We start from the raw sequence: 22,358 nt of genomic DNA on the forward strand, positions 1-22,358 counted from the left end.
TCATCCGTACTAAGCCCCATTTTCTTTTTGTGGTATCCTAGTAGGTTATGTCCCGTTAAGATGCCTATTAGGGATCTTAAGGAAGGTTTACTAAGTAGTAAGATCTTGTTTGATTTTTTCTCGTCGAAGTTCGGCCATAGTTTCCTGGTGTGACCGCAGGATTCTAGGAGGTTCCATCTTTCATTTGTTTTTTGTGAAATATTGTTGACAATATTTCGTTTTATTTCACATTGTGGGATTCTGATGTTATGGTCTATGAGAGAGGGATCAAGAACTGAGCCCTCCCTTGCAAGCTCATCCGCTTTTTCGTTGCCGAACACATCACTGTGGCCGGGAACCCAGCAGAGTCTTACATTATGCTGCATACCAAGAACCCTAAGCTCTTCGCGACAGCAAGAAACAAGCTTTGACTTGATTAAGGTTAGGGTTGCCATGAGTCCGGGTTTTCCCGGACATGTACTCTTTTTTGGCTGTGTGGGGGACGTCCGGGATAGTTTCTATCAATTGTCCGGGATTGTACTCTTTTGAAGCCTTTAAAAATCTCACTTTTTGTATGCTACTCTTAATTCATTCCTTATTCAAAAAACGAATCGAGTTCATTAAAAGCGAGGCGTTTTTATTTTGCTCTATTATCTGCTCAATTATTTTTTGTGTTCTGTTCCAATATAATCAAAACTCAAAAATGTGCGTATGAGGTACTGGTTAGTGAATCCTCTGACCAACAAAAATTTATTTTAATAATTTATTTAAATTTTATTAATTATTACAGTAGGTACCTTATTGTAAGACTCAAGGTGCAAAATTTTAAACGATTGCTAAGTCAAAAAGACCATTTCTTAACTTAAATAGTAACTAACTAAAAATTCTATTAGCATTTAACTAAGGGCCAATTTTTCAATAGTCAGTTAAACAGTCATTTAGTACTTATTCCTAAGGATAGAGAAAAAATCAATTTTTCAACAAGCAGATATAGCTTATTAATTAGAATAAAACTATCTGCTTCTTTCAGAGACGAATAAAAATTATTCTAAGGAATAATCTCAACAAAAATATTGTGTCAGTTGTCAAAGCTGTTTTGAAAGAATTTTGAAAAAAATACAGTGGAGCACAAGAAAACAAAAACAATCATGAATAAAAATGACGTTTAATTTTAAATATTTTTGAATTTGACAATTTTTTTTTTTGTTATTCTGTAGAATAAATTATTCTTGATTGAAAAATTCAATGTTTTTATCTGATAGTTTATGAGCCTAATAACTTTGTTCGTCGAACAGTTAACTGACTGTTTATTAGAAGATTGAAAAATTGGCTCTAAATCGTTTAAAATTTTGAGCAATTGGATTTTAATGGAATTTAAAATCTTTTTTTTACTGTAACTTCATTCCAACTTTTGTAATATTAGCTAAAATTTTTACTTTTATTTTTTTTTTTGTGAAAAAAATAAGAAAAAAATGCTACGGGAACAAGGGTTAAAAATGTGATTTTTAGTTAAATTTAGAAAAGATTGTTCCGCTTTTTTTTTGTTTTTATAAAAATATGCATTCCTTTTGTCCTAGTTTTGTACTCTTTTTTGTGTCCTTATTTGTCCGGGAAAGTCCGGGATTTTACATCTCGATTACTAGTTTCGTCAAAATATATCTGGCAACCCTAATTAAGGTGGCAGTTAAATATTTAAGTCAGCCTTAAATTTGATTATTGGTAAGGCCCGTAGAAAATAAAATTTGCTAATTATAAGTTTTGGTGAATAAAGCTTCTTATTCAGAATTCTTTGGGGCAAATTTATTTGTCATGAAGTAAAGTTATCAGGTGTAGGTTAGCCTAATAGTAAGTAAATGTATAAGCGTGGTCGATTGTTCGGTATTCGGCCGAATCATTATTCGCAGCATCTCTAGTTGGTACCATTAAAAAATTTCAATTTCTTCTCCTTGGAATCAAAAATTAACAAAAAGTTTGAGCCAAATCGACTTATTGGTTTGAGCTCTTACCTGATTTACAATATTACGTTGAGTTTTTCTCAACGCTTTTCTTTTTTCATTAAGGGCCATTTGCTGAAACGAACCTTAAATAATTTATTTTGAACAAAAACTTTTGCTTAAGTTTCGATTCAGCAAAAACGGCGCTAGTTGTTACGCATTTCATAATATTGCCAAAAAAAAAATATAATATAAAAAAATAGCAATCTTTGTAGGGATACGAACTCAAAGAGCAAAAGTAAAGAGCAATCACCTTGTCACCTACGCTAATAGAACTATTGAAATACGGGTAACTTTCATGCCCTATAAGCTATAACGTGCCTAGGATATATAACAATAATTATTTAATTTTGTTCAAATTCTCGTCGTTAATAAAAAGTTTTTGTTTTGAGTTTCGAGTTACTATGGATACATTTATAATGTCAAATAACTTTTCAATATTTTTGTTTGATATTTGTGTAATTTTGTATGTATGAGTAAAATTTCCATATTTTCTTTTTTCATTTATAGAATGTCGATGTGTCGATAAGATTTATTTTTGTTTGATATTTGTTTTATGTTTTATGTGTGAGTAAAATTTCCTTATTTTTTTTTTCTGTTATAGGATGTCGACGTGTCTATACGTTTTATTTTTATTTGATATTTGTTTTCTAATGTTTGTATTAGTGAAATTTCCTTTTTTAAAAACAAATTTTTGGAAACATAATTTTCTAGGACAAGCCCCATTCTCTCTGGGGATTTTTTAGTACATCTGATTGCCGAAAAAAATAAAATTGTGTGGCGCTAGAAACTATCGGTGTCACTTCTATATATAATTATTCAATGATAATATTTATTTACTTTGAATCTGAGTAAGTACTTGCGATCCAATCGCGCATTTAATTAATTTACTTATGACCGACTTTATAGAAAACCAATTTTTTTAGTTTGAAACCACGAAATATTCATGATCCATACAAAAAAAGCTTGAAAATCTGATAAAATCATATTTGAGCATTTTGGTGAAATTTGTTTGTTTTACTTTCTCACTGGCTAATATTGTCGTCATATGCAAGCAGTTGGGCGGAGATTTGAGAGATTGTGCGTTGAATGATATTTCTCCAAATTCTCAACATCACTTGCGACTTTACCACGATGTTTATCTGTTCGCCCTTGCAAGCTTCAGTTCAAGGTTTATAGTTTTGAGACGTCCTTATTACCTTATGGTAAAGCTTCCACACCTCAATTCTACTTTTTAATCTTTCGTATTTCTTCGATAGCTCATTTGTTGTGATGCCCTTTTTTTTATTAGAAGTGGTGTTAATTTACAAAATGTGGCACATGTTAGTTTCTTAATTCAAAGCGAATTCAAACAAATGCTTTACTTTATCCCCTATCCCAATGAGTACGTTTAAATTATTTTCCAATTTAAATTTTTACTTTAATTAGGTAATTGCTGAACTCAAAAGTCAACTCTCATTTACCTACCTACACTTTTAATACAAACAATCTAACCTTGTTATTACTTTTAGAAGTAAAAATGTAGCACAAATACAATTGTACTATGGAGGTCATCATTGTTGCACATCGGAATGAAATGAAAACGTAACACATGATTTTGAATTTATTTTTATCCCATTCCGTTTTCTGTTTGTCTTGTTCAGTTCGACTTCGAGAATCGAAATTCGAAATTCTGTTTCTATTTTGTTCTGGTTTGGCTGCCATTCCGGCTGTAGCGCAAGATTTTCACAGTTCACATTCATCAATCGTCGGCAGCGGATACTTCGATTCGTGGTCTTTCCGGCTCCGAGGTTTGTTTGGATTGCAATTCAAACGTATACAAATAACAGCTAGTTAACGTTAGTTAAACTTTATTTAAAATTGGATTTGTTTAGTGTTTTGGGAACACACCGACACCGGTTTTTCTTTTGGAACAATAATAAATTGCACGTGCGAGTCTTCGGAGTTGGTCGTCTGTTTTGATTCAATTCTCTTGTATTTGTTTGTTTATTTTGCTTCATTTGGCTTTGTTGTTGGCATGCGATAAAAAGTGTAAGAGTGTCAGGTCAGTTTTTGGCTTCGAATAAAATAAAATTTAAAAAAAATCTAGTTTAAGCATTGTGTTTCGTTCTTTATAGCTAGCCAATCGCCTTTAACAATTAAGTATACTTCTGTGTGTTGATTTGGTGTGTTTCATTTTCATCCGTCAAATTACAGAGATAAGTGCGTGCTGTTTGTAATCAAAAAGTAATAAAAAAATGTACGAGTACGAGTATATTTTTTTTTTAATTTAAAGTGTTGTGACGCTCAAGCGTAGATATTTGGTGCAATCTGCAGCAAAATTATATGGAAATGTCATGATGTTATATGGAAAATAAATAAATAATCGAATATAGATTTCGAAAGTAGTTCATAAATCACACGACAGCCTGTCTGTCATTAATTAAACATTCAAAAAGAAATCCAAAGTTTAATGATTATAACGGAACGGGTGGCGAATTGTTGTTAGTTTATTTATACTGTGCGAATCAACTTTATAAATTGTTGTTATAAAATATAAATAAAAAAAAAAGAATAGGTACCACAGCACAATTAAGTGGTAAGTATCTTGTACGTGTGGTTGAGCATTATCTTAAAAACTTGATACTGAGTATAGGTAACTATACCTACCTACTTCCTTTTCTTGCGTTCTTTTTATTCAATGAAATAAAACATTCTGATAAAAAATATTATCGTTGAAAATAGGAAGGTTAAAGCGAATTTTTCTGTGATATTCGTGTTTTTTTTACGCACTTCTGACATTTTGCTTTGATTTATTAAATATTGTTTTTCAAATAGATTTAAATTACATTTTTCCTCCTGTTTTTACGAATATTTAGTGTTTGCTGAGTTATCAAAAATTGTAGATAGTGAAACAGAACAGAAGAGAAGTTAAAAAAAAAAAATACAATTTTGAAGAAAAATATAAGAAGCGAATAAGTTACAGTCTCGTAAGCGCACGTAGCCATCAGGAGCTAATTGAAATTAGTGAAATCGCTATTTGCCAAATTGGAAAAGGATAACACTGGCCAACACGCGTTGTTTATCATTTCTTACTAAATTTAGGGTGCTGATTCCGAAAACACCATTAGTTTTTTCTAGCAGCTTTAGTTCTTAAGTTATTCATACATGAAAAGACATAGAAATTCATACAAATTTTTTTTTTGTTTAATTTTTTTAGGTATATAAAAAATTTTTTTTTTGTATTTTTATTTTACTTACTGAAACGAAATACAATACATTCAAAATAAATTTTTCCAACAAAACTTTAAAAACGCTTGTAATAAAAAAATCTAAAAAAAAAATAGTATGAAATCACCCCAAAATGTGATAAATGGAAATATCTAAAAAAAACTAGAGCTCCTAGAAAGCAATCAGCGTGATTTTTAAGGTTAATGAGCCCAAATGCAAAAGTTCGACAAAAAATTTTCTAGAAAATCTTAAAAAACATTTAAAATATTTCAAAAAATAGAGCTCCTAGAAATAAATGAATGTGATTTTTAGGTTTACTGACCTTTAATACATTAGGTTTAATAAATTTTTTTCTGGAAAATTCGAATAAACGCTCAAAATAAGGAAAACTGAAAAATTAGTATGAATATTCCCCAAATATGAAAAATTAAATATTTCAAAAACTAGAGCTGCTAGAAAGAAACCAATATGATTTTTGAGCTTACTGAACCCAAATCTATAAAATTAGATATAAATCTTTCTGGAAAATTTTAAAAAGTTGAAAATTGTCGGCTAAAATCGTAAAAGATTTATTGAAAGTTTCGTCGAGTAAAAGTAGGTACCTACGGTTGTGTTAAAAATGTACAAAAGATAAATCTCTAGTCGACTGAACGTAGGGAAATACTTGTTATGGTTAAACCAAAATTAAGATTTTTCATGCAATTTTCAGTTTTCACCATTTTTCAGACCCATATTTCTGTGATATATCAATTTGCTATTTTCTGTTGTTGGAATGTGAATAACAGAACTGCATACTTTGTTTGAAATAAGTGAAAAGTGATTTTATCCTCTTTTAAAAAGTCTTTCAAAAAAACTGTTTATAGAAGTCCAACAGGCTGCACCAATTCCCTTCTTTCTTAAAGGGGGGTTAGATACGCCTCCCTCCCGTAGTAAAAATACTTGCATTGAACTCCTCTACAAGAAATCGATACTATTTTTGACCGCCTTAGTTTTCGTACTCTTGCCTATATAATATGTATGTATGTACCTACATTAGAGTGGACCAAAAAAATCATTTTTTCATTATTTTGATTTGCTCTACCGAAAACTTGTTTTCTCGACACAAAATAATGCTACCCTAATTTTTCAGAATTTTTCGATGATGTTTAGGGGTTGCGCGCACCCCTTTTATAAAAAAAATAAGCTCTTTTAGTTTTTAATTTTTTTAAAGCTTAAATAATTTTTTAATCGAAAAGCTGTTTGAGGGAAAAGTATTGAGTATCAATAGATCTACTTACATCAATTTTTCTTTTTTCAAAAAAAAATATTTTTGACTGATTCCCAGGCGTTAGAAGTCGAAATTACTGGTAAATGCTGGGAAAAAAGCCTAAAAACTATGTTTTACTGTTGTTTATAACGGTTAAAATTATTTTTATCGTATTCCTCATCAAATTTACTTTAAAAACCGTGCTTTTATATTGCTAAATTCTTCTTAGATTGATAAAAGAAAAATAATTTTTAAAAAAGATCGTACCAAAACAAGTGAAGGAAAAATGGGGGAGGGTACTATATCTTGCGCGACGAGATTTGATAACAGTATTTTGTAGAGGAGTTAAATACGATCCTTTTTCATTATGGGAGGGGTGGTCTATCTGGCTCCGTTTAGGCGGGAATGGCAATTTCCTAAAAAATGACTTAAAATGATAAAAAATATATTAAAATACAATGGCAACACTTACAGTTATGAATGATAGCTTTTTCAAAAGCTGGAACTGTACACTTTATTCTAATTTTGAAGTAAAGTTATTTCAATCAATTGTTTTTGAAATAATCGATTAAAAAGTAAAAAATTGGGAAAAAAAAGTTTAAAAAACACATTAAATACTGTTTTTTGTCAATTGTGGATTACAATACAAAAAATGGCTGATAAAATAAAGTGTCACAATTGATTCCTTATCAAATACTGAAGTCCATATGTTTTAATGCTTTCTAGTTTTTGAGAAAATTGAAAAATAAAACAAATTCTTTTTATCAGATTATAATTTTTATGGCTGTTTTTAATATTTTTGCCACCATCAAAAAACATATCCGATATTCAATATTATAAGGCGCTGCATCAACAACAACATCATTAAAAAATATGGATAGTTATCAAAATAAAATTTCGTGGAACCAGAAGGACGATCTCGAGTAGGTCTGATAAAAAAGAAGTTTTTTTTATTTTTCAACTTTATCAAAAACTAGCAAGTATTAAAACTTATGGACTTCAGTATTTGATAAGGAATCAATTGTGACACTTTATTTTATCAGCCATTTTTTGTATTGTAATCCACAATTGACAAAAAACAGTATTTAATGTGTTTTTTAAACTTTTTTTTCCCAATTTTTTACTTTTTAATCGATTATTTCAAAAACAATTGATTGAAATAACTTTACTTCAAAATTAGAATAAAGTGTACAGTTCCAGCTTTTGAAAAAGCTATCATTCATAACTGTAAGTGTTGCCATTGTATTTTAATATATTTTTTATCATTTTAAGTCATTTTTTAGGAAATTGCCATTCCCGCCTAAACGGAGCCAGATAGACCACCCCTCCCATAATGAAAAAGGATCGTATTTAACTCCTCTACAAAATACTGTTATCAAATCTCGTCGCGCAAGATATAGTACCCTCCCCCATTTTTCCTTCACTTGTTTTGGTACGATCTTTTTTAAAAATTATTTTTCTTTTATCAATCTAAGAAGAATTTAGCAATATAAAAGCACGGTTTTTAAAGTAAATTTGATGAGGAATACGATAAAAATAATTTTAACCGTTATAAACAACAGTAAAACATAGTTTTTAGGCTTTTTTCCCAGCATTTACCAGTAATTTCGACTTCTAACGCCTGGGAATCAGTCAAAAATATTTTTTTTTGAAAAAAGAAAAATTGATGTAAGTAGATCTATTGATACTCAATACTTTTCCCTCAAACAGCTTTTCGATTAAAAAATTATTTAAGCTTTAAAAAAATTAAAAACTAAAAGAGCTTATTTTTTTTATAAAAGGGGTGCGCGCAACCCCTAAACATCATCGAAAAATTCTGAAAAAATTAGGGTAGCATTATTTTGTGTCGAGAAAACAAGTTTTCGGTAGAGCAAATCAAAATAATGAAAAAATGATTTTTTTGGTCCACTCTAACCTACATATTATAATACAGTCAAATAAAGTGAAAAAAGGGGTAAACCTCGGAATGAATGCTAATAGAATTTTTTTTTGCTCAATATCTTCGTTTTACCATTCTAAAAGTCTAGAAAAATCTCATGTCCGCAAGTCGAGATTTTCAAGGTCAAATCGCGAAATGGAGATTTCAATATTCGCAATAATAGACAATGGTGTTATATACACATATGATATATGAATTCGAGGTATTTTTTAATGCTGATTCCAAAAAATCTAAAATCTGATGTCTCTGAAAAAAGTTATAGCTCTTTTTCATCTGTCAACCCATATTATTATAACAGTTGCAAACTTACCACCGAAAAACCTTTAAAAGTAATGGTAGGGTAACCAAATTTTGCTTGAAGGTTAACATATCCATTATCATTAAGAATCAAAACAATGCAATGAAAAAAACATATACATCTATGAAAAAATGGTATTTTTTGAGAAAAGGGGAAATATTGGGATATGCACTAAAAAACATCCTGGTACAATCTTATAATTAGTGCTAATAGGCTAATTTTTTGGTTTCTATCTTTGTTTGGATATTCGACAACTTATGTCAAAAATCTAAAAAATTCTCTTGTCCGAAAGTCCTAATTTTCTTGGTTTGCAAATAAGGTACTATTAGATGTATTAGATGTATAAGATGTATCAAGAAGAAGAATCATTGAAGCGAGAATTGGTCCTACTTGAACAATCAAAACACTTACAAAAACACTTACTTTTTTAAAATTAAAAATTAGTATTTCTTTTAAAAACTATTCTAAAAAATATCTGAAAATATATCATTATAATTATCGAATCGAAAAAGGACGATCTACTTTTTGATTATTTTTGAAAACAATATTGGAATTATTTTAAATACCATTGGAAATCCTTATTAATACGATTTTGCTAACATCAGAAGTGGGATACAGACGCATACCTGCATATAACAATCATATGTATAAATAAATTTTAAACAATTTTTGCATTTTAACTGGCATATATATTCTAGAACAATCTAATCGAAGATTAGAAGAAAAAAACAACATTATACCAAATATCTCAAGCCAGGCTTTGAAGAAAAGAAAAATTTTGCAAGATGCCTCGTAATCGTGCTCAACCAAATAGAAATACTGCATCTGGTGCAGAAGACTCATCTCATATCCTCAACAATTTAATTCAAGCCCTACAATCACAAAGATCAGGTGACCAAGTGGATTTACCATTTTTTAAACCTGAAATTAACGATTTGGTTAAATGGGTGAGTGATGTTGAAAATATTAAAAATGAATTGGGTTGGTCCGATGTGCAGGCTTTGGGTAGAGTTGGGAGATATTTATCAAGTGATGCTAAAACCTGGTTTGAACGTTGGAATCCTGACGTAAGAAATTGGGAAACTTTTCGAAGAGATATTGAGGAAGCATTTCCTCCGAAGAGAAACTTAGGGTATCTTTTAGAAAACTCATCAAATTTTAAGAGCTCATTTGTAAATACTTATGCAACTTATGTACATGAGAAAACTGCACTGCTCAGGAATGTACGTGCTAATTGGTGCGAAAAAGATTTATTAGAATTAGTTATACAAGGTATTTCCGAATTTGATGCCCGTAACACAGCGATGAAATCAAACTGCAAAACTATTCGTGAGTTATTAGTACTTTTATCTTCCTTTGCAAAACCTTCATGCAGTAAGAATTTAAATATATCTAATACCGATCGTGAACGTTTAAAAAGAAAATTAAACGATGGAAAAGATCGGGATTATACTGATAAGAAATGTTTTCAGTGTGGGAAAATAGGTCATGTCATTGCTAATTGTTACGCTAAACAAGCTCGAACTAATTTAGATAATAAAACGGCTCTCACAAAGTCTAATTTAATTTCAAAGCCAAACAGAGATATTGCTTGCTCATTCTGTGCAAAACATGGCCACGATGTAACCAAATGTTATATAAAACAATCAATCGACAAAAGACCTAAAATAAATTTCTGTAGTTCAGGAAAGCATTTTGGAGCTACCGAAGTTTTTATTGATGGATATCATTTTTGGGCATTGATTGATACAGGAGCAGATTTGTCTCTTATATCACAAAAATATCAACATTTGTTCCAGCATAAACTTTTAAACTGTAACATATTGTTAAAAGGTATAGCTAATGTAACTATTGATGCTACAAAAAAATTTCAAGGATGTACAAGAATATCTGACATTGAAACCTCTATATCATATGTTATTGTTCCTGAAGGATGTTTAGACTATGATGTTTTTATTGGGCGAAATTTATTTGAAGACCATAGTTTAGCAATTATAACAGATCATAAAGGTTCTCTTGTTATCCGTCGCCAACTTCCAGGGATAAATAGAATTTCAGAAAATGTTGGATCGAAAATTTTGGAAGTTTTAGTTCCTAATGAATATCGAATTGAAATACAAAATATTTTGAGAGATTTTTCTGAAATGATAACTGAGGGACATAAAATAGGCAAAGTCAATAATATCAGTCTTAACATAAGACTAGAAAAAGAAATCATTGTAAACCGTTCTCCTTATCGGCTTGCTATTGAGGAAAGAAAAGCTGTTCGTGACATTATATCTGACCTTGAAAAAAACCAAATAATTCGACCAAGTGAATCTCCATTTGCAAGTCCGATAATCCTTGTTAAAAAAAAAGATGGGTCATACAGAATGTGTGTCGATTATAGAGAGTTAAACAGAAATACGATTAAAGATCGATATCCACTTCCACTGATTGATGATCAACTTGACAGGTTGGGTAAAGGTAGATTCTTTACATCTTTAGATATGGCATCTGGGTTTCACCAAATACCTATTCATGAAGAATCAATTTACAAAACTGCTTTTGTGACTCCTGACGGTCACTTTGAATATTTGAGAATGCCTTTTGGGTTAGCTAATGCTCCCGCCGTATTTCAAAGGTCAATAAATCTTGCCTTGGGTCCATTGAAGGATACGATCGCTCTTGTATATTTAGATGACATTCTGATTCCCAGCTGTACATATCAGGAAGGCCTGATAGGTATTAGAAGCATTAAAGATTGCCGGGTTTTCCTTAAATATTGGGAAGTGTCGTTTTCTTCAATCAAGCTTGGAATATCTTGGCAGAGAAATATCAGGTGAAGGAATACGGCCTGGAAAACAGAAAATTCAAGCTTTGATTGAAACGCCTATTCCAAAAAATGTCAAGCAAGTCCGACAATTGATGGGACTAGCGGGTTATTTTAGAAAATTCGTTCCTGAATTTGCTTCTAAGACTGCTCCAATAACAAAACTAACAAAAACAAATGTGCCATTTGAATGGAAGGAAGAACAAGAAATAGCTAGACAATATTTAATCAAACATTTAACTTCAAGGCCACTACTAGGTGTTTTCACCTAAAACACCTAGGTGTTTTGACCTAAAAACAGAACTCCACACTGATGCAAGCAGCATTGGTTATGGTGCGGTTTTGATTCAAAAAGATAGTTGTAAAATAGTCATAGCATATTTTAGCAAAAGAACTACGAAACATGAAACAAATTATCATTCTTATGAACTTGAAACGTTGGCTATAATACAGGCTGTGAAACATTTTCGAGTTTATTTACTGGGCATAAAATTTACTTTGATAACTGATTGCAATGCAGTTAAAGCTTCAGCCAACAAAAAAGACTTAATTCCAAGGATAGCAAGATGGTGGATTTATCTGCAAGATTTTAGTTTTGAAATAATTTATCGTAAGGGAAGTAGCTTGGCCCATGTTGATTTTTTTAGTCGAAATCCAGTTGAAGTTGTTCGACGAGTCAGACACAAAGATTGGGCATATATTGAACAAAAAGGAAATGAAGAAGTACAGAATATGTTGGAAGAACTAAAAATGGGTAATCTTGATGCTAATCAATATGAAGAGCACAATGGAATGTTGTATCGAAAACAAATTAATCAAGATGGTACTACAAATTTACAATGGTTTGTTCCAAAGCAAAGTCGTTTGGGATTGTTACGAATTTTTCACGATGAACAATGTCATGTCGGTGTTGACAAGACATATGCATCAATTGCGGAACATTTTTGGTTCCCACGTATGAGAAGTTTTATTAAAAGTTATGTAAAACACTGTGTCATTTGTGCGGTAAAAAAAAACGAGAACTGGTCCATTACAAGGTTTTATAAATCTAGTTGAAAAACCAAAGCAACCTTTTGAAACTTTGCACATGGATTGTCTTGGCCCACTGCCAATATCAAATGACGGTTTCAAGCATATTTTAGTGATAGTTGATGCTTTTACAAAATATTGTATTCTGACTCCTATGAAGACTGTTACAACAGCTGAAACAAAAGACAAAATTCAACATGTTCTTTCACTTTTTGGTACCCCTAAAAAAATTATAATGGATTCAAGTACATCATTTAAAAATACAAGTTTTCCAAAATACTTAAATGAGTGGCTAATTGAATATCATTTTACAACACCAGATATACATAGAGGTAACGGTCAAGTCGAAAGATATATGAGAACAATTAGAAATTTATTGAGAATTGAAACGAAAATTAAGTCAGAATGGCCGAGTGGTTTGTGGAAAATTCAGTTAGTTTTAAATACAACTATACAAAAATCAATAGGAGAAACCCCTTTGCAACTTCTTTTGGGAATAAGGAGTGCTACTCCATTGATTCAGGCAATATTGCGAAAAATATCCCCGGACCTGAAGCCTATTCGTGATCGAAAGCTTGATAGAGAACGAGTGGCATTGAAATTATTTCCTGAACAGAGTTGCATGCAAGAGGCAAATCGAAAAAGACGGGACACAATTAAATACTCAGTTGGAGATTTTGTTTTAATGCATCGTGATTCTAATATGCATGATAGTAAAACTGATTATGAATTTATGGGTCCTTATGAAATAGTAAAATGTTTGGCCAATGGAAGATATGAAATACAAAAGGTTGGCACAAAAATCATAACTAAAGTTTCAAAAGAACAATTGAGAGCATGGCCTCTGCAGTGGTCTATATCTTGTGACATGAAAGAAATATTGGAGTTTTTAGATTCTGAAGACGAGGCTAACAGAATGAATCCAGGTTTGTTTTCATTATAATGGTTGCGAAATTTGGTGATGGCTGAGGTCTCACCAATGATGATTTTTATATTTGGTCTCCATACCGGTAGTGTTGGAGCCAGGTGTTGGCTGCGGTCACATCAGTAATGTTTTTGATATTATTTGGTCTCTATACCGTTAGTGTTAGAGCCAGGTGTTGGCTGCGGTCAAACCAATTATGATTTTGATATTTGGTCTCCATACCGGTGGTGTTGGAGCCAGGTGATGGCTGAGGTCACTCCAGATTTTAAAGAACCAGCTGTTGGTTATTGTTTCAAAGAATTTTTTTTTTTTAGAAATAAAACTTTATTTTATTTTTAGATCTGATGGTATTACGTGAGGTGCCGAGAACGTCACCAGTGTCAGGTGGGCCGTATTAGATGTATTAGATGTATAAGATGTATCAAGAAGAAGAATCATTGAAGCGAGAATTGGTCCTACTTGAACAATCAAAACACTTACTTTTTTAAAATTAAAAATTAGTATTTCTTTTAAAAACTATTCTAAAAAATATCTGAAAATATATCATTATAATTATCGAATCGAAAAAGGACGATCTACTTTTTGATTATTTTTGAAAACAATATTGGAATTATTTTAAATACCATTGGAAATCCTTATTAATACGATTTTGCTAACAGTACAGATTTTAAAAAATTAAAGAACAACACTTCAGATTTTTGTGTCAGGCCAACATGAATAAGGTGCATTACTTTCGGTCAGATTGGCTTGTTTGTGGGTTTTGTTTGAATTAGTGTTAAAAAATACCTTTAAATCATGTGGCTTATGTTGGTATACATTTAAAAATTTAAAGTTTTCTCATTAATTTGTTTAAATGTGCACCAACTTAGTTTAACCTGTAAAATTAGGACTTGCGGAGAGAGATTTTTTTTAGATTTTTGACATAAGTTACAATAGCATTTTTTCATAGATGTATATTTTTTTTTAATTGCATTGTTTTGATTCTTAATGATAATGGATATGTAAACCTTCATGCAAAATTTGGTTACCCTACCATTACTTTTAAAGGTTTTTCGGTAGTAAGTTTGCAACCGTTATAATAATACGACGTCATAGATCATATGTGTATACATATAACACCATTGTCTATTATTGCTAATATTGAAATCTCCATTTCGCGATTTGACCTTGAAAATCGCGACTCGCGGACATGAGATTTTTCTAGACTTTTGAGGTAAGTTATAGAATGATAAAACGAAGATATTGAGCAAAAAAATTTCTATTAGCATTCACCCTTATTTGACTGGATTATTAACATTTTTTTCATTTTGAAAAAAAAATTTACTTAAAAAACGAAATTTCAAAAACTTGATGAACCCTTTTTCAAAATTTGTACCTAGGTATTTAAAAATTTTTTTTTTTGTTTTTAATTTTATAAAATTGTAATATTACGGTTACTTAAATGCATCTGGGAAGATAATACAGTATTTACCTCATAACACAAAAATTGAAAAAAAAAAAATTGAATTCTCAAAGGGACATGTTGTTGTGCTTTTTGCTTCTGTAACAAACTTGACCAAATTTTTACGGGCCTTTAACAGTTCCTATGCGTTTCACGGATCATTGAGATAGAAATTTGTGGGAGTGTGGCCCATTAAACTTTGTTTTTGAATGAAAGAAGCATACCACTACTATATTCCTTTGAAAATTCAGTTTTTTTTTCAATTTTTCTGTTATTTGGTAAATACTGTATTATCTTTCCATAAATATGGAAAAAATTGTATTCTTCGAGCTCAATGCGAAATGTACTTTTGTTAACAAAGTTTTTGATGAAAGATTGGCATTTCCAAATCTAGAATTTTTGGAGTACATCCGCGATTTAAAGTGAATTCCTCAAAATGCGCCTGTTTCTTTTTGTGCATTTTTTCATTATTTGTCCATTCGTGGTAAATTTTGCATAATATTATTATATTTTTGTGTTTTCATATTTGGTAATTTATAGTTTCCCGCGATAAATTAAGTTCTTCACAGATTTTTTTAACAGACACACCGAAATAATGACTTGCAACAAGTCTGTCAGTCTTATACGTGCTTGAAACAAGTAAAATGCATTACCTTACCTTACCAACATTGAAAAAGAACGTTTGTCAAAATACTTTTTTCCCTCAGAAATTAGCACTTTTTATACAAAAAATGCAGCCTCGAAGTATAAAACCAACGATATGACTGACATTGGCCATCATGAGATTCACCATAATATATATATATAACCGTTACAGATTATTCAAATCAGTTAGAAAAATGTTCATTTTGTCAAAATACTTTTTCCGAGTCAGATACAGCTTATTCCTTTATTAAAACGTTTAATAGAGAAATAAAACTATCTTCTCCTTTCAGAGACGAATAAGAATTATTCTAAGGAATAATCTCAACAAAAATATTGTGTCAATTGTCAAAGCTGTTTTGAAGGAAATATTGATACAAAATACAGCGGAACACAAGAAAACAAATGTTGATGTTGTTATCTGATTGTTTATGATCCTAATAACTTTATTCGTCGGACAGTTAACTGACTGTTTATTAGAACATTGAAAAATCGGCTCAGGTACTTTAATTCGTAGACCAAAACAGCCAAATAAAAAACAGCCTAAAATATTTACACTAAAAAATTGGTCAAATTCAACATATTGACCCTATAATTCAATGGTATAGCAGTTGCAATTTGAAGAAATGTAAAGTTTTACCTCAGCGCTTTGAAAATCACATTAAATGTCACTCGTTTTATCAATACATCATCGCATTTCAATTTGTCTCTTTCCAAACGAAAATCATAAAACAACTTTTCAAACTACGTTTTTTTGTTCAAACAACTTTTCAACAGCCACGCAAGTAAGTGACAAGTGCAATCTGATAAAACCGAATTCCCCTTTCTATGAAGTTAGAAACTAAAATATGAGCATCATCATTGCATGCTTCTTCGTCCAACCTATCATCGCAGTAATTCAAACGAAATTACACAAACCACTCTCAATGCAAAAGAGGAGTGCTGAATGGTTTGCTAACAAGAAAATGCCTCCTCAGTCCTCATTCAATCATTATATTTATTAAAATAAAACTTCAATATCCAACCAATTGCAGAAACGAGGAATACATTAAACAGGTACACTTCAAAAAATAGTTGTTTTCTATTCAAGCGCCTTCATCTTTATGAGTCGCAAGAATTTTAAAGTCCAAACACGGCTTATTCAAGAGTCACTAGGAGTAAGTAGGTATAGCTGTTGTCACAATGAGTGACTGCTGACAGACATAATGGCAGCAGATTATCGTAAACAAAAACACACCTCACGTGCGTGCGTTTCGACTAATCTTCCAATGGACAAGGACGTAGATATTCATATTCGTATACCAAAACTCACACACTTTCTATGAAAATAGTATTTATACATAAATAACCACTTTAATTGAGAATGGGAACAGCACCTGGACCTCACGAGTTGAAATAGCAGTTGGTTTTTTATAGTGCAGTACAGTAAGAATTTGCTGTTTAAATTAACTTGTGTCTACACTAAGATGCAAGCAGCGTAAAAATTCAGCACCAGCAGGAGTCGGAGTCAGTAAATTTTACGTAACTGGGATAAGTCAATATCCTGCTGAGCTAAAAGGCGCCATCTTTTTTATGGTTGAGTAAGACTCTTCTTGTGGCATATGCTGTGTTATGCATACCTGGGTATAACGTATGCACTATGGATTGTTGAGTTGACATAAATTTGAATGCAACCGTGCTATGAACAATTTTTAGCGCCCTTAGCTCCTATTCCTAGATCCTATTGATGTGTGATGTGCGGGACTGCAGATTTCGATCCCACCCACGGTGTCCTTTGTGTGCGAGTTGTTCACATTATAAGGAGATAATATGTAACAGGGTGTACAAAAGAAATGCACAATTTTGAATGTTAATAAAAAACGGTATCTGGGTTCATTGCGATGCTCGCATTTGCCTAGATTTATGTCATAGTATGATAACTCAACAGTAATTTTTTTCAAATAACCACAAAAATTCATTTCATAATATTGGGAACAGAATGACAACTCGCATTCCTTATAGAATTTTGCCATTATTAAAAAAATTACTGAGAATTTTCAAAAATCGAAAAAATGGCAAGGTTTTGAGTAATCAGTATTGTGATACTTTTCAATTAGGTACCTATTTTGGTAACATAGGCGTGGAACGGAAATTCTTTTTTTATGAGTTTTTCCATTTTATGAGTTTTTCAATTTTTTAGCGATGGATATTTCACGAGGACCTCTGCATCGGACCTATGTTTGTACCTAGGTATATAAAAAATAAAATTTAGAGAATTTCAGAGAAAATAAAAAACTATAGGTAGTTAATACCTATGTATACTTCTCGAACTGACTGACAGTCACCATTTCAAGAAGTTGTTAGAATATTGGAAAAATTCCAATAACAAAGCTGTTTTTTGATTATGAAATTAAAACCAAATTTCTGACAGTACAATAAAAATCAGCCTTCCATGCTACCAAAACGTTTAGTTCAGGTCGGTAAGCGTGTTTCTATCCACCAAAAAAATGTAATCAATCAATGCAATCACTACTCTTCTTTATAAAATTAGCAAAATGTATTCAATATTAAATTTTGTGAAGGACACCCTGTCAAGTTAAACTATGGAATATAATTTAACCTTGAGGTTAGTTAGGGAGCATTATTTCATATTGTTGCATCATTCATAAAGAAGTTAAGAATCCAATCTAAATATGTGTGTCGTGTGTGTATGAATTTTTTTTTTTTAAGTTTGCAATAATATCGTAAGAAGATAAAATGGCTTAATTAAAGTTGCATCACAGAGTGGTTTCATTTTGTGAATATATTGTCATCATCACTCTAAAAGTCATGCTGCATGAGTTTCAGTTTCAGGTAGAAAATACACGCAGCTGTACTTCTAAAGTCTGCTTGGAACAAAAGCAAACATTGTTACTTTCATTTTGTCACCAGTCTTTTATCAACCTTTCATTTTTCAACAAGAAGAATTTTTTTCGCATTGTTTATGATTTTTCTTTGGTTTTTGTTTTAAATTGCAAAGTACAAAAAAAAAATCTGCCGGTTACCTTTACGTTCGCTTTTTGAAACGAAAATCTTAAAATTAATTTCAAGGTCACACTACTTATGAAGAAATTCAATGCAAGAAGTGGTCTTGTTTTTCTATTGAAAATATTTCCTTTCCATGTCGAATGGGTTAAAAAAATTTTGGTAATTATTTTTGTATGTGTTTGTTTTTTTTTTTCAAGTATTACTTTATTTCAGCCATAGTTGCAGGTGTATAAGTTCCAAATAAAGTGGTAATTTTTTATTTCATATGTAGGTAATTATTATATGTAATTACATTTTTATTTATTTTGTATTGTAATAATTTTGAACTTTAGGTGACATTTTGAACAAATTATTTGTTTTAAGTCAAATTAGTATTGTTTTCTATACATGAAGATATATATGTACTATTGAATGCCATGGACGAAAGAAATCCGAGATTGGCATATTTAAAATAGCAGATACCTTGGAAATAAGCAGAATAGCTCCGATTTTAATGAGTTTTTTAAATGCCGGCATTTAAAAAACTTTAAACTCTAAAAATTGTTGCCGTTATTTTGTTTAAAACAAAAATCTTTTAGTTAGGACGAATTTTCTCATAAATTAGTTTTAGTTAAAAAAAAAAAACTTAACAAAAGGGCAACACCCACAGTATGCATTTTAAAAAAGCCATGGAGTTTTTCTTTAATATGAAATAATAATCATTTTTAGCAAAAAACAAAACCAACTTCCATGGATCAAAATAGTTTTATGGTTTTTCTTATAGTTCCTGTGGCCAGAACTAAACGAAATTGGAATAGGACCACATTGCAGCCACCAGCTTTTCAATACAAAAAAAAAAAAAAAATTGCACGACTGGGGTCGCACGTACTTGCTCTTATGCTTAAAGTAACTATAATGTTAAAGCTTTTTATTCAAGAAATTTAAAATTCGATATTTTGAAGAAATTTCATAAGTAGTATAAAAAAATTAAATCTGTTTTTATAATTAATAAAACTCCGTTTTAAAATATCTTAAAAAAAAAACAAATATGCCATTTTATTTCTCGTATAAAAAGGTATTTTTAGAAAAAAAATTTTGAAAATTGTAGGAGCCGTTTTTTAAAAAAATTATTTTTTATATATACAATTTTTTTAACATTTTTCAAAAAAAAAGTTGGTATGCCATTTTGAAGAAATAATTAATTTACACATAAAAACTAAATTTCAAAATTTTTCATTGATCCGTTTTCAAAAAATTGATTTTTCAAAAAAAAATTTTGAAATATTTTTTAAAAAACCAAAAATGCGTTTTTTGAAAATTTTCTAAAATTTTAATATTATCTTTACTTACACACTTTTGTATAAAAATTTTCATTTAAATCGGGTTAATTTTGTACGAGATATTCAGAAACGAAAAAAACCGTTCTATGACAGGTACCGTTAATAACGGTACAAAAAATATTTTTTTTATTTAAAAAGTTGGCCCTTATGTGTAGTATTACACACAAAAATTTTAATCAAAATCGTTAGAGCCGTTTTTGAAAACAATTAACTTTTCTATTTCCGTTATATGGCAGGTACCGTTAGTTTTGGTCATAAAAAAAAAATTTCAATTTCCCCTCTAGGGAATCACCAAAAACTGCTAACTACCAAGTTTGAAGAAAATCACTTCACTCGTTTAGGCTGCAGCTCCAGATAGAGACAGACGGACAGACAGACAGACAGACAGACAGAATTGCCGGACCCACTTTTTTGGCATTCTCCATCATCGTAATGTCATGTAAAATTGTTATCTCGAGTTCGATTTTTTTACGAATCCTAAAGTTGCCCTATAGTACCTATATCGCAAGTAATAATCTAAATTGGTTCACTCAGTCCAAAGATATGAGGTAACAAACACAAACAAAAAAATACAGACGAATTGAATACCTCCTCCATTTTGGAAGTTGGTAAAAACCAAGTGAAATATTTTTTTTAAAAAACATAAAACGTTAATACTAGTGGTATTTATTTGAAAAAGAACAGATTTATTTTTCTTTGATTAGTTTTTTATTGAAAAATTCTCAGTTTGAAGACCAGTTTTTTTTTATAAACCTTTCATGAAAGGTACTTGATTTTGATTTTATTTAAGTAAAAACTCCTGACATTTTTTAAAAAACATATAATATCTTGACGATATTGCCGTTGTGTTTTTTACAGTTTAAAGTCAGTTTATGAGAAAATTGCTTTAAAATCCTCGTAATCTTTTGGACATTTACTTAATGAAATGAAAAAATAAAATTCCTTGCATCCAAAAAGTCAATTTTAATTAAAAATAAAATACAATATACAAAGTATTCTGAATCTTGTTCGGAGATAAAGTTTTTATTTTACTGGATATCACTGATTCAGTATGTAACCTTCAAAGCACAGCTTCTGCAATCATTATTTTCAAACATATCTTAGAGTGTCGGAGAATTTCGTTTGTTTTTTAAAGTCTATAGTGGAGTTACTAAAGCAAATTTTTAGGGAACCCAGGCGAACAGCTCCGATTTTGATGATCTTTTTTTTTCAAACGTCAGTAATTGAAAATGCTTGAACCTCTATAGGTTCCGATGTTGCCGTATTGTTTGAGAGAGAAAAAAGTCCTTAAATTTTCGTTTCACACGTTCAGTTGAAATCCCGATAAATTGAAAGACAGACGTACATATATGTAAATTTGTAAGGTACTCTTTTCTTTATTATGTTTAACAAATAAATTCAACTTCTAGTACCCATTTTAATTGTATATTAAAAACCAAACAAAAACAATGTTGAATGTTGCTTTTTTTATTTTTGAGAAAGCGCTTACAATCAGTTTTAATTTATAAATTAATAGTAAAGTAAAACCTTTTCCTAACCATTTATTTGTTAATTCATTAAATGGCGATCTTTAATTAAAGAGATAAATTCGACCATTTACAGTTGCTTTTCAAAGGACAATGCAAATTAATTGTTCATTTTTGCTCAATTAAAAAACCAACATACAGCCGCATTAATTGAAATTAATGTTGCTTTACCTCCTATCTACTGTATGTGTAGGTATATGTTATGGCTTAATGTTCACCAGAAACAGCTGACCGCGGATAAGTCGTCAATAAAAAAATTTTTTTTATAATTAAATTCCAATTATAATCAATAATGCAGCCAATTCTGATGCATATCCCAATCTATTCGATACTAAGGAAATAATTTATTTCAGTATCTATTGCAATTGCAATCTCTGCTTATACCTTCTCACTTACGTTTTCAGTATGAAGTTGTATTTAGATAGAACCAGACTCATTGTCACATTTAATCGAACAATTCTGTTTTCACATAAAAATGAAGGTCGTATTCATTACTTGAATTGGTATAACATTTGTTATGAAGCTTAAAAGCTTTTGAAAGAGATTTAAATATAACATTTAATCTTTTGGTGCCTATTCGTTGTTAGTATTGAAAACTTTAAAAATCCTCCTGCTCCTGGTTTTTAAATGTTTACTGAGCGAAGCCATCTAAATGCAAGTGTCACTGCCTCAAAAACACAATCTTGACGATAAGGTTTATAAAACGCCGAGATATGTAAAGGATTTTCAGCGAAAAATTTCAATTTATAGCAGTTGTATCAGTTTAACTCAGCTGACTCAAGTAGTACTACCACTAAACTTTTTTGTAGGGAAATCCCTGTCATAAGGGTTTATGGGGCTGTATCAAAAGTACCAAAACTCACAGTTAATTTTGCTATATTAACAATAAGTATCTGAAGATTAATTCTGTATGAGAAAGAGTGTCAATCTTATTTTAACTTTTACCGCAAAATAAATGAACCGATCTCATGTCTATCAATCGAGTAAGTTAA

General features: G+C 30.6%; 1 protein-coding gene across 7 annotated transcripts in view; it reads left to right on the plus strand.

Moving 5' to 3' along the window:
* LOC129916180 (extracellular sulfatase SULF-1 homolog) overlaps positions 1-22,358 on the plus strand; it is a 155,118-nt gene that overhangs the window by 12,771 nt on the left and 119,989 nt on the right. For 4 of the 7 annotated variants that reach the window (XM_055996004.1, XM_055996002.1, XM_055996008.1 and 1 more), the window contains exon 1: positions 3,693-4,551. The exons of 1 other annotated variant lie outside the window; for it this stretch is intronic. The gene's annotated coding sequence lies outside the window, so the exon portion shown is untranslated. Of the gene's footprint in view, positions 1-3,692; positions 4,552-22,358 lie in introns of those variants that run through there. 2 more of the 7 variants (XM_055996003.1, XM_055996005.1) reach the window with 2 other exon arrangements.

Source organism: Episyrphus balteatus, chromosome 3 (genome assembly GCF_945859705.1).
Source record: "Episyrphus balteatus chromosome 3, idEpiBalt1.1, whole genome shotgun sequence".
NCBI lineage: Eukaryota > Metazoa > Arthropoda > Insecta > Diptera > Syrphidae > Episyrphus > Episyrphus balteatus.